Consider the following 14,168-nt stretch of genomic DNA (forward strand, 5'->3'; position numbering starts at 1 on the left):
TATTTCATTTTCGAAAAACAAATATCTATTTTATAATTACATTTCTTTCTCACAAATAAACTATACATGTACTATAATTATGTTTCCCTATTAGCTTATTTTCTCATTGCACAGCTCCTGTCTTCCTCTGTTGCTGCTTCCAGTGCAGCTTGTTTTAAGGAGAGCTTTTATCCAATCAGATTTCACCTCTATGTCTCTAAGTAAGAAGAGAGGCCCGAGGCCTTCTTGGTAGCTTTGCAGATTAAAGTACATGGGGACGTTATCGTTGATTGTCATAGTCTTCAACCAATCAGATCTTTAGTTTGACATGCTGGGGTATTCATTATATCTCTCACCCATCACCTCAGACATTCTCTGACATTCGCCACTTTCAAAACAGCACTTAAAACCCATTTATTTAAATCTGCATTTAGCCTGTGATACTAGTTTTTTTAATTGTGTTTCTCACAATTTACATCATTTAGTTTTGCTCTTCTATTGTTTTGTCTTTACCATGTAAAGTGCACCTTTTAAGGCGCTATACAAATACAATTGATTATTATTATTGTTGTTATCCTTTTTGAAGAATGTCAACAGACTTCATGGCCCTTTGTTTAATAAGTAATGCAATGTATCTTTGAATATTTGCTCAATACACAAGACTGGTAGAGGAGAGGTCAGAGGTCAAGAAACAATTAGGGTCCATCCTCTAAAAAAGTCTTTACATGAATGCATTTCATTAAAACAATACATGAAATATGAAAATGCAACAAAAAAAAATACACCCCCGCCAACCGCCACCTTATCGTGGTGGAGGAGTTTGAGTGGCTCAGTGACCCTGAGCCCAGACCAAGAGCGGTTCAAACACACAAATAACATCATCATTTTGTTTACAAAAAGGGTTGTATCTGATAAATATTACTAAAGTTGTTTCATTAAGTGCAAAGAACGTGTTTTAAATATTAACATTTTACCTACATTTTACCATCCATCTGGTCTCTCCTGTCGCTCCAGTGTGAGTGAATATGGCACTCGAGTGAAGGGCGGGGCTCGACGGAATACACATGTGTGATTGGCCGAGTAGGATCCCGTGAGAGGATTTACAACGCGTGTAATTGGTCGGTGTGTTTCTTGGACCGCTGAACGAGAGCCGTAAAGGCTAGAAAAGCTGCGCCGGGGAAATCCATGCGATCCATGAACAAGGCATCATTCTCATTATCTATCGGTTTTCGGTTCAGCGACAACAGCATCTGGGACCGGACATGTTTAGCCAATAGCCATGCTAGCATCTAGGGATGAGGTTCATATGTTAGCTCAAAGTACAGCCCTGCAAATAGCCTCTTGGTTTTGTTAAATTAGGTTTTACATGAAGCACTTTGAGTTGCTTCTCATGAATAAAAGGTTTTATGTATTTGAATTTGTGTTTCATAGTTTCTACTGAACTCTCTCTCTCTCCATCCTTTTATCCACGTTTCTGTCTGCAAGCGGTGTCCAAGGTGCCCAGTCTTTATTCCCGTCCATGTAACAATAAATCTGCTCTGCCACAGGAACTGAAAAGTCCCCAGGTGAGAGCTGTGCAAGGAGGCCCACCTATCAGGAAACAGCCACGCATACAGTGGACAGTGGCATCTCTAGGATTAAAAACTTGCTGCATCCACTGTTCCCCTGGCCCTTTGACGGATGGATAAAGCCTTGGACTTCACCTTATTGAAAGAAGGAGAGAGTGCCTGGGGAGCCATGAAATCCATAGACCCTTCTTTAAATGGGTTTGTAAGAGGCTTCCGCCTAGCAAACCACGGCTGAAAGAGCCCATTAAATAAAGCCCAGCTCCTCAGCAAGGAGCTGGGGTAGATTCATCAGAGAGGAGAAGGCAAAGATAATGATAGCTCATGGCCAGATGTGAGACGTTGGCTCCACTTGCACGTCTTGAGGGACCATGTCAATAACACCAACAACAGCAGACAAACAAAGAGTCTTTTCTCCCCTTCTTTGGCCATCTCTCTTAGAGGTGTGTGTCTTGCAAATCCAAGGACATGTGGACACACACATGAACACATAATCTAGGGTAAAGTTTGGGAAAGAAAGCGTGAGTTTATTCACGCCCCCCAGGGTGGACTATTTTCTTACTTACGCGGTCTCGCAATCTTTTAAGAAACAACTTTGTCTTATTTCATCACAGATCTTTGGCCATTCAGAGTGCTGCATGTGAGTGCTGCAGAGCACCACGTACAACAAATGCTATGTCACTTTTATGTGTGTAGCTGTTGATTAAGAATCGGGGTGGGGACACTAGCCCACCTCCTTTCTCCCTTTGTTATTATGCGAGACCTTCACAGCGAGAGAAGGTGGAATGCAGCTTGGGCAGATTTGAATATCAATGTGGTCAGATAGGATAGGAAGGTGCTGTAAGGAGGCACGAAGGCTGAGGAGGGCCTCTGGCAGGACAGTGGGTGAGATGGAGAGGGAGGGAGAGATTTGTCATTTGCTCTCTGTTCCACCTGCTCCCCTGTCATGCATCCTGCCGGGGGGGAAAATACACCCTGATGTCTGAGGGAGACAGAGGGGAAAAGGATGAGCGAGGTGGCGGGGTGGATGAAAGCAAATAGAGGAGGGGAGGAGATGGACAGGATTGAGAAGGAGACAAAGGAAGGCGACATAGACAAAGAGACACAGTTATTTGACAAAAAAGGAAGAAAATGTGTGCATACCATTGCATACATTTCAGGTGCTGAGTCCTGAAGTGCAGGAGCTAACTACACAGGCTGGCAGGTATGCAAATAGGAGGATGTACCAGTGCGCCTCCAGATTACTTTTCCTGCATTTGCTATTCATATATTTGCAAGGTGACTCACTTCAGACAAAGCAGGTGATCAAAAGCTCTTTCCCCTCTTGCTTTTCTCCTTCTCTTTGCCTCCACATCCGAATAGGAGTAGAGGAGAGCAGGCAAGGCATGATGATCCACAGCCTCAGCAGAAGTCATAAGCCTTGCAAATGCCGCAGCCCCACAAATGCATGCCCACAGATTTGATATGTATTCCGTCAGCAAACCCCATTTAATCCATTTTGCTGTCAGCCCCCTTTTACAGCATCTCGACTAATACAGGGAGAGTTTAGAGTGCAGGAGGGAGACAAACAAGAAGCCACCATGCATAGCTAACTATCACACCTGAACCACTGAGAAACATTTGGGGAATTTACATTGTTTCACTTTTGCTTCTCCTGACCAATTCTCCTCAAATCTCTCTCTCTCTCTTTCGCTATTTACAGTATCAGGAATTCTTGTCCATAAAGGGCAGACATTCTCAAAAGCATCTACACATCACCACTGACTAAAAATGTTGACTAAAGTGCGTTTAGCAGCTAAAGCCCAGGTTGCTAATGGATGTACTTGACTTATGAACACACTTAAAAATGTTGACCTGCGTCCTGCTGCTCGCTTGATGAACACCTTGAGAAGTAGAGCTCAGCTGCTCTGCATACAAATGTTTAAAAAAAATTATATTTATATTAGATGTTAATACTTGGCTTTCTAGTTTGAGGGTTCTTGCGCTGTATCTGTTTCTAGATCGGTGCTTTTCCTCGACATTATCCCAACATTGAGATAGCTTAGCCGTGCTGTCTCAGCCTCCGTTGCTATTTCACCTTCTCGTATTCCTTCCTCTTGATGCTGCTGCCACTTGGGACCACGACATGTGTTTCCAACAAACCTACAAACACTTTGTTGCCGAGCGTCGCAGTGTGTAAACACTCTGCCATCTCTCCTTTGCTGAATTTGTTTAATTGTCTGCATTTGGTCTGGTTCATTCTTGAGGCTATACTAAGGAAGGCAGATGTATATAATTGATAATCTTCTACAGACTATACTGTCTGGTTTAGACAGAGGGGTCAACTGCTGCTGATATAATGAGGGATACTTGTGGAATTCAAATCAATTGTGAAGCCTCCAGATGTTGTTTAAATTCACAGCATCCTCCTCCTTTAAAATGTAATGCTTAGGTCATTTAAACTGACTAGCAGCAGTATTTTTACTTACGGCTTAAAAGAGGTCCAACTTTGTCTTCTGACATGAGTGATATTTAAGTGCAGTAGATTATGCGTTCCATTACCTATATTATCTCGTATGCCAGAAAAAAAGATGTAGTGTGCTCCAATACACCGTATCTCAAATGCAGTATGCTAAACATTCCAGGATGTTTTACTGCATCTGGTCACATGCTTGGTTTTTGTGAACAGGTATTTAGGTTAGATGCCTGAAAAAGGGTTTGTGGTTAAGGTCTGAGATTCTTGGATGAAGAGTGCCTTACTAATAGAATGCATTATTATTATTATTAACGCAAGCTTTTAACTTTTTGTTCGACGATATAAAATACTATAAAGCCGAGGTTGCTAACAGTGTTCATTTGTGAAGATTATTTCGTTGAACATGCTTAATGTTATAAATTAGTATTTGCCACATTATTTTCACAAAGTCTCATTTAGCCATTTGTTAGCAACCACTGTTGGAAAAGAGGCTGCGCCCTGGTAACCAAACACCTTCTTCATAAACAAGCAGAATCATAACCGGCCAGCCTGATGTGTGTATATGACCAGTTATACTGTAGCAGCCTGGTGTTGTTTTCAGGCGATTTATGAGGGGGAACACGTGCATGGCCATGCGTAACGGCTCTGCACTCTAGTGCAGACCTCTGTTCATGTCATGAGTTGTTAGTCAGTAAAGGTAACATCCACCAGGCTCTCAACCCCCACTAAGTGGTTGTGTTGCCTCAACCTGACTTCCTGTCAAGAACAGAAGTTTATTTTGAAAAGACACCATGCATGTAAGGAGTGTATATTGGACACGCCGTCCCCTGACACGTGCTGGAGGGATACGTACAGCGTCACCGTTTGAAGCTTAGTGCCTCTGACCAGGCTGCGTAAGTTGACGTATTGGTGTGAGGATGTGTTGGACCTACAGACAGCACAAATATTCAGTGCTCAAATACCAAAAGCAAAGGTCAGACATGGAGTCAGTTGCCAATATTTGATGGGGGATTTGAAAAGGCATGCATGGCCATCTCTCGAGAACAAGTAGGGCCAAAGCAGACATACTGTATATCCCCAGGTATGCTGTAGATTGATGTATTCAGCATATTGATCAGGATGACATATTTACTATTCCTACCAGGCTCTCAATAGCCTCCGAGGGCTTTGTCTTGGTGAGATCTGAGATGAGTTATTCCCCCCAGTTCTTTTTGACTCAAGCCTTGTGAGCTCTCATTAAACACAAGGGAAAGTACAGCGCAAATAACATTGCACATTACCTTCATAAAATCCAGAATTCATAACATTATTCCATTCTATTATAACTGGAACAGTCTACGCAGACAGGATATCCCTGATGCACCCACAGAGCTACAAGGTGGCACACTCTCTCCAAGGTCACCCTTCATCTCTCCACCAAGGCTTTCATGCAATCACGTAAAATAAATGAAAAGCATGCCGCATCCTAAGGGGGAACCACAACAAACAAACTGTGGTTTTCTGACATCCCATAAATGGGATTTTGAAAAGCATCAACTGTGTTTCATGAATTAGAATATTTTTTTTAAATTATACTTTTGTTATATCTTGTTTTTTGGCAAGAAAACTGCCAGTCATGTTTTGAAATGGCAATGTCCTGATCGAGCCCCAATATTTGTGAAATTCCTCTAAGGATGATTTTATTCTTTAGTTCAAACATCAGGAATCAAATCCAAGACTCCAGGCAACATAGTGACCCATATTTCTTTGGTATTAGTGACCCATATTTCTTTGACTTATAGTTATTTCCCTTCACCCAGGTCTGGAAACGGCTTTTTTTTCTTCCTGATCTTTAGTATCTCTGATTTTGCAATATGTTTTAACATCAAATACATATGTGTGTGAAATTCTAAAAAGCAGAAGCATTTTTCCATCTTATGACTGTAGTTTCTCCTTCTTCGCCAGGCAAAAGAAGGGATGATATTTTCTTCAGCATGCTTTTGTTTATAAGATACAGAATTGCCTTTCTCAACAGTTGGGAAGTAAGGATTTATTGCTAATAATATCATTTGTTGTCAATAGAACATGTTTTTGGCAAACTTCCTTGATAACTAAAGACGAGGAAAAATGATTCTATATAATTTGTAAACATTGCCGTGTATACCAATAAAATAGTGTTAATTAAGGCATCCAGCATGTGTGACACATTCCCTTTTCTCTCAAAAACTATCAGCCCGAATATATATTTGAAGAAAGCAATTTGCTCTCTATTACTTCAGGATAATTAAAGCTCCCCAAAAGAATGAGGACACTTTGTCATCTTTTTCCTTGACTCCATGAACCCAGTTCTATTAAGGTCACAGTTGTCAATGGAAAGATTCGCACAAGGCAGGTATGAAATATTAAAGCCGCAGCGTAACTCCAGGAGACACAGAAGAAGTTGTCGGCATTTAATTTCACTTCTTTGTTGAGATTTCTTCCTGAGACAGTTGGCGGCGTCAGCAGATTCTCGCCACTGGCACGAAATTCATGGGACAAGTGTCCATGTCAGCACTTTCTTCCCCCTCAGCTGGTGCACAAAAAGGACATCACACTTGTCATGCAGTAAGCCAAAATTATAAGGACAGATCAAATGACGTGTCTGTGAGCGGGATTGCGTCGGCCGAACAATATGATAACTTGTATTGGGTTCGCACGTGGGCTGACAGATCGTGTGTGTGTGTGTGTGTGTGTGTGTGTGTGAGAGAGAGAGAAATCTGTGGTGTGTTCTATATGCGTGCAGGAATGCATAGTGTTCATAGTGTTTTCCTCTTACAACGTTTTGGGATGAACCATTGGGCCGTTCAGTGTTTCTATGTTTGTCACACATTATAAAAATAACTTGTTATAATGTGTGACAAACATAGAAACACTCTCTCAAAGCAACAGTTCCTGAGACCCCCGCACACTGAATGTTTCAATATGAATCACAATACGGGGAATAGGGAGCAGAGTAATACATTGTCCAGACCACTGTATCGACCAGTATTAGCTTGTTGCAATGGTATGGGTGTATATGTCAATCGATAAGTACAATAACTAGACATTAAAATACAAAAAGCGGCAAACTGGGTTTGTGGTCCTTTTAGAAACGGTGTCGACCATGAAATATTTTGCTCGCCAGAGATCACTGTACGGTTTATTTTTCAACTGTAAAATCTTCATCTCAGTATCTTGGTCACAGTGAAACAATTCAAAGAAGTCGCCCTAATGGGGAGTGCTGAAATCATAAACAACGGCTACCAGCGTCGGCCTCTCAGCTGGAATTTAGCTGATATTAGGTCAACTTTAGCAGCATGTACACACACGTTTGTCAACAAATTACCACTATCAACAAACCCCTGCTGGAGATGACAATTATAGCATCACATTTGTAACCATAGTAATTACACAAATGAAGAAAAAAGGCCCAAGGACCTTTCATTTTAGTTTGACCTCCACATAAGGTGATGATACCCCTCGTGCACATATGACATGCTGCCATTGACACACTGGCAAGTGAATGTGAGGTGAGTCAGGTTCGGCTTTAGTAGCTGGTAGGTGTGGATTAAGGTTTCTGCTCATTAGACAGAGGTAGCAGAGCTATAATCCACATCCCCCATTACAGCATACACACACACCTACACACACACACACGCACACACACACACACGCACACACACACACACACACACACACACACACACACACACACACACACACACACACACACACACACACACACACACACACACAAGCCCATATACAGAAACAAACACTGAGCGCAGTTCATTAAAAAAAAGAAGTTTACGTTCATTAATGTTGCATGACCAAATGGCAGGAGCCTCTCATCCTTTCAGGTTTTACACATAGAGCTGCATGGTGATGCAACTGGGTGGAAATGACAACAGGGTTGCGGCAGGTATATATATATATATATAGGTTGAGATTTTATCTGAGAAAACTGTGGCTAGAATCTCAATCTGGATTATGGCTGCACTCTTTTCCAGTGGCTTCTGATTCAGTGAGAGTCTGCAAAAGTCTAATCCTACCCAGTTCTATGAAAATCCTCACAGGGCGTCATTATTAAGTTTTTGATCTGGTGACCGGCCACAGCAGAAATGAAGGTTATTTTTCTTGGTACCTGAACGTATCAAGGTTGCACGTATTGTGGCGTGGCAAAAAGAATAAATGGTTAGAAGGTGTGCGGTATAATGAGGCATAAATGTGGCGCCTGTTATAATATAGTGAGTGCTACTTCCTGGTCACAACAAGAGAAGAACTGGGGTGAAATCCACAGGAGGTATTGTGTGTTTATTTTGGTTTCCTTTTCATAAGGTATAACTGAAATATGAAAACAGATTATTCTTAATTCTTGACCCTACAGCTGATTAATCTCTGACCTTATTTAGTAGCTCAAGGACTTAACCATAAGAAGGGGAAGGCTTATTTCTATGATTGTTAACCATACATACGAAAAGCCCATACTTTATATTTTTTAAAGCCTCACATTTCCAGGAGAGAGCTAGAAAAGTGCACTCAGTAGAGGGCAGATGTCTGTGAGTGGCCTCCCAACAAAGAAGACTTGAAGCTCACTCAATTGTCCCTCCGGGCTCCCATACAGTCAAGATGGTAACAAACATGTGGATTCATTCAGCTCCTACTCTGCCTAAGTGTTTAGTGACTATGAATACTTTAGATAGTTTACAATACCACATTGGTATGGAATTAATCCGGTTAAAAATGAGACTAAACTTTTCTGTTTTTCAGCCACGACAAAGTAACTCTGTGATCGTTGCAGTCGTGGGCGGATTATAGGCTCAAGTGACGGGAAGTTAACGCCACATTAACGTAGTGCCATGGTCGTGGTTGTATGGGAGTAGTTTTACGAGTAAGAGTACAAGTACACAAGCACAGTATCGGACCTGATGCCCAACGATGGAAAGAAAGAAAAAAAAGAAATGTAAATTTTTATTTATCGCCGTAGGGAAATTATTTTCTGCATTTAACCCATCGATAGTTATTAAGGAGCAGTGGGCTGAAAGTGAAGCGCCCAGGGAAAAAAAAATGTTGTCTGTATCAATGCATTGAACATTCATAAATGAGCACAACAAGATTTACACAAAACAGCAGCTCAAAAAAAATCCTTACATTGTATTTGTTTTGTTGATATTAAAGCAACTATAGAAATAAATACGATATGATTAAGAAAAAACACGTTCACCCTATACAGTAATTAATTGAATGAGAAAAACAAACATGAATCAGTTGCCAAGTATGACTGGTATGAAGATAAAGTGTGATTATATGTGTTGCAATGCTGCTACGATATTGATTTTGAGGGCTTGTGAGGAAATTGTCTTTTTGGGGGGTTCTCTGTACTTATCTGTATTATACAATGTGTGCAGTCAAACTTTAAGGTACTTTAAGTGCTCCATAGAATAAATCTTGATAAGCATTTGAAGCGAACTGTAATTAGCTTTTTGGTTTTGCGTGGAGCGAGATTTGGATGAGCACGATGTCAACAACCGTGCAGCAGGAGACAAAACACCATCTTAATGATGCAGTTGGTTTGTAAACTAATTGGCGTTCATCAATAATGAGCTTCGAGGTAATAATATCTGCTTTAAATAAGCAAAAACCTCAGCAGTGTGGGAGGGTACGCCTCAGAGGGAAGTATATGTATTTGCACATACATTTTCCTGCTATCGGTGATGGATGCATATTCTTCCCACATGTGTGTGAGACAACATTACATGCATTGACAAACACATTACAGCCTCAACTCTCAAAGAAATACCTGGGGGGCTCAAGGTATTCTTTTCATTTCAGACTTTTGCTCGTTGCTGTTCATTCTCATCGTTCCTATACAGATGATCACGTGGGAGTGCACGGCAGCTCGTAAAAGCCAGCACCTCTTGTCAAACAGAAGGACAAAACCCACCTGCATCTGAAAGAGCTCCACCATATCTCAGAAACACTGAGACCACAAGGCAGACCTCTAATATTTTATATTCAATCCTGATTCAGATGAACAGAGGAACCCAGGTGTATCTGGACACTGTTTGTGCAGAATGAAATCAAAACTCGGCTCCATCTCCCTCTACTATATCTCTTAATTTCACTTCAGTCGACAGTGCTCTGTTCATGAATGATACATGAGCTGTATTTCCACAGCATCCCAACAATAAACATTTGGATTTTTTTGTCCATTTCTGTTTGTGTATTCTATGCATGCGCTATATGTAGATCTTTGTGTTGCATCTCTATCTGCGTTTCTATCTTGAGCTCTTTTTTTGTATCTCTTCCTGTCAGGCAACATAACCTTTGACAAGTTATCATAGTTTATATGTTTTCACTTTTGGGTTTCATTTGTCACAGTTTTCAGACATCGATATTTGAGATTTCTGTAATGTAACTGTGTTCTGCTGAATAAATAGAAATCTGAAAACAGTCCACAATGTGTTCTTTTCTGTTACTGTATACATTTAAGGTACTTGTACTTTACTTTACTTCTACCCCAACTACATCTCCAAGAAATATATTGTACTTTTCACTCCAGCACATTTATGTAATAGGTGTAGTTGCTTACTTAAAACATATGGAGATTTTACATCCAAAAATGTCATATGGGTTATACAATAAAATCCATTGTTGAAGATTAAACCAGTGGTTCCCAATCACAGATTGAAAGCACCACCCGTCCAGCACACTAAGTGACACAAATCAAACACACCTCCCAGGCTTGTTAAAAGCTAACACGCTCATGGTGGATTCTGCAGTGTGCGCTGTTTACCTTGTGTTTACATCTCTGTGTCGTCTGCCTTGGCTTTATTGAGCTGTTAAAGTGGCAGGTTATTAAATGCATGTGGTCTAATAATGCTTGTTCCACCTGCGGCGCTGGAACTCTTTATTTACTGTTGGTCATTTCACTTTCTTTATTCCGGCCATGCTGAGGAAGTCGATGGTTTATTTAGCTTGTTAATTCAAATGATAATCAGTTGTATGTAAAGGCTGCAGATGTCCATCGATAAATATTTATTAGTGCTTTAAACATAAAGCTCTGAGGTTTTTTGCACTATTGCAAACTTTAAAAAAAACGTTTAAATACATTTGCTGATAATACTTTTGTACTTTAACTTGTAAGGAAGCTTTTTATTTAAAGTAAATTAAATGAATACTTCTTTCACCATCTTGTCTCCATAGTGGTAAAATATAGTGTGTGTATAATAATTTTTAAAGCAATTTGTATGAACCAATTCTTTAAGTAACACAAGTTGCTGGACTGAAAGAGGGGAAGATCTTCATCCAGCCATGTTCACATATGCTTCTGTGTGTGTTAGTGATCAGGGGATTGGATTTTCTCTCTCCCATTTGGGCCACCAGTGATTAGATGAGTCTATGTCTGAGTGTAATCCTTGTTGGAAGGAGCACCAAGTTGCATGTGGCATGCATGCACACACATATTCACACACTCACACTCTCAATTTGACATCCAGATGTATTTTTTTCTTTTCCTCCTTTTTTTTTTTTAAAGTGGATCTGCATCTGCAGGGAGATCATGCGGCCCTCATGGCACAGGCTCAAGCTGCTTATTGATGGGCAGACTTAGACATTCATTTCGCTCTGACATTCCTTTGTCAGACCCCTCACCCTCGCTTTCTCCCTGCCACAACACACTCACACACACACACACACACACACACACACACACACACACACACACACACACACACACACACACACACACACACACCATGTGTCAGATGAAGCCAGCAGGGGATGGAGACTTTGTGCAGCGGGCCGTAACATAAAGAAATGATAATGTCTTTTTAAATCAGTCTGTAGCATAATCCGGTGTTCAGCTTTCTTATGTCTGCTCTTTCTTTTCTCCCTCTTCCAGCAATTAAAATGAAAAGGTTTTCCGAACAAAATTAACAGCGAACTATAGATCAGTTCATCGTGGTTGTAAATCTACCTCGGCCAAAAGGACAGAGCAGTGTTAGCATAATAATGCAGATTCTCTACTGTACATTAATATTCATATTTACAGACACTGCTGCTGCTCTGACAACTTGGGCCCTCTTGCACCTGCCGGACATCTGCCTCACAGCAACAGCTATGGTGGCGTTGCACATTTGCACATTTGGTTCATAAATAATCTGCAACACTTTCCATGAACTTTACCTGGAACACAAATGCACTGTAGAATGAGAACAAAGGTGCTTCAACTCCTTTAAAGGAATGATTTTTTTTGGGATTAAGAGGTCACTCTAAATAACCTACAGCCATGGATAGATTATGAGACAACAAGAGCCCAAGACACAAAAGTTGTTAATGTCAATTGAAGAGTTTAGTTTTTTAGTTTTATAAAGGTAATACTGCATTTTGAATGAGTGGGTTTTTGTTTAGTTTTCTGACCATCTTGGATGTAGAAGAATGTAGACATGAGGAAAGAATGAAGGAGTGTCCTATAAAAGGAGGGAGCATTTTTTAGCTGCAAGGTTTTTTTTTCTTCTTTTTGAGGTTTCTTTATATTCACGTCTGTGATCGTGCCACAGCAGCCGTCCTCCAGCGAGACTCATGCATCCTCTGGCTCCAACACAAATCATGAAGTTACTCATACCATCCTAAACCACACATACAAACAGACACGTAGCATCTTACTCATTTCATCATGAGCAACAACAATACAAGGGTTACCGAAGCTCCTTATTTTCTTTTCCCTGAGCGCTCCATTCTCCTTGAGAATCTTCTCCGTGCATATAATGAAAAGGCCTGTAGGTACAATAGAGACATGAGATGCAGCCCAACCACCTCTAAAGTCCCACCCTGCGTCATTCTTATTGATAACACATAATCTGTTTTGTGCATTAAAATGCGATTTTAGTTTTTATTTAAGTGATACAACTGTGCATGTGTGTGCTAGAGAGACCTCTGGTACCCGGGCGAGCCTCTTTCCTCATGTTTTTACATTTTTATATTGTCGATCATCTTTTCTCTCCAGCAGAACATATCTTGCAGCACAAAAATCAAGCGCGAAGGTTGAGACATGCACCAGGAGAATCTGCTATCTTTCAGGGGAGATAACAAGAGGCTCATTTTTGTCATTTGAATCGGGGAAACAAAGGTACATGTCGAATTAGAATTGGGAAAGGGGAGAAGGAACAGTTGGGATGTGGGATATCACTGGTGGCCGAGAGGAACAAAACGCGTGTTTGCAGGGTTTTATAGATGAACAAGGCCTGTGTTTATATTTCCATGTAGACTGTTTGTCCCCAAACAATCACATTTTGTTGGTGTTTTGATCTACACTGGTTCTCCACGGATGGCGCTGAATCTCAGCTCCTCTGCAACCTGTCTTGGGTGACACTTTTTATTGCGACAGAGAAAGTGGAGAAAAAAATAGTTGGTTCCTCGCATTGACGTCTCGCTTGTTCTCTGAGGTGAGCACCTCGCAATTAGTATGCAACAAAGACACCTCACTGTGGTCGCAATCTGAATAGAGAAAAGGGAAATATGATGTGTTCTTAGAGCCTTGGGAGAAAGGAGCTAATATGCGTGTCAGTCAAGACTACTGGTACCAGATAAAGCCGAGCGACCATTTTATGCCTGAGAGTGACTACGGTATCGGTGTGAACTAACTGACCGGATGGTGTTTTCAGAGTCAGTGACCTCCAAACCGAGACTTATGCAGAGCAGGGGAGTGAGGGAGGAGGGAGGGAACAGTGATTCTCATTTGTCAGAGACGTCATTCAAATCGGGAATGGAGTGACACTTCAATTAACTCCCCGTCCTCAACAAAGTTTACCTTGGTCTTCAGAAAGGCGCAGTATTTCATTTCATCCTGCAGGATTAGCCAATCATATTTCCAATCTCAGACCTGTCACCATGGTGTCGCTGTGTGGCAGCTGGTAGTCATAATGACAATCTATTCTTCAGGAAGTGAAGAGCTATTTTTTTCACAATTTTTTTCACAATTTTCCCAACCAAAGAGGAACACTGTGTTTTTTTTTTTACTCCTACCTCATAGCGCGCTCTCGGGTTCTTCTTTATGGTAAATACATTTTGTGTCCGTCTTCTCTCTGTTTCTCCATCTGTCTGTACCTTGACTTGTTGCATGTCTGTGCATCTGTCCCTCCATCTGTCTGCTATTTGTTCTGTCTGTCTGG

Source organism: Cyclopterus lumpus, chromosome 12 (assembly GCF_009769545.1).
Source record: "Cyclopterus lumpus isolate fCycLum1 chromosome 12, fCycLum1.pri, whole genome shotgun sequence".
NCBI classification, from domain to species: domain Eukaryota; kingdom Metazoa; phylum Chordata; class Actinopteri; order Perciformes; family Cyclopteridae; genus Cyclopterus; species Cyclopterus lumpus.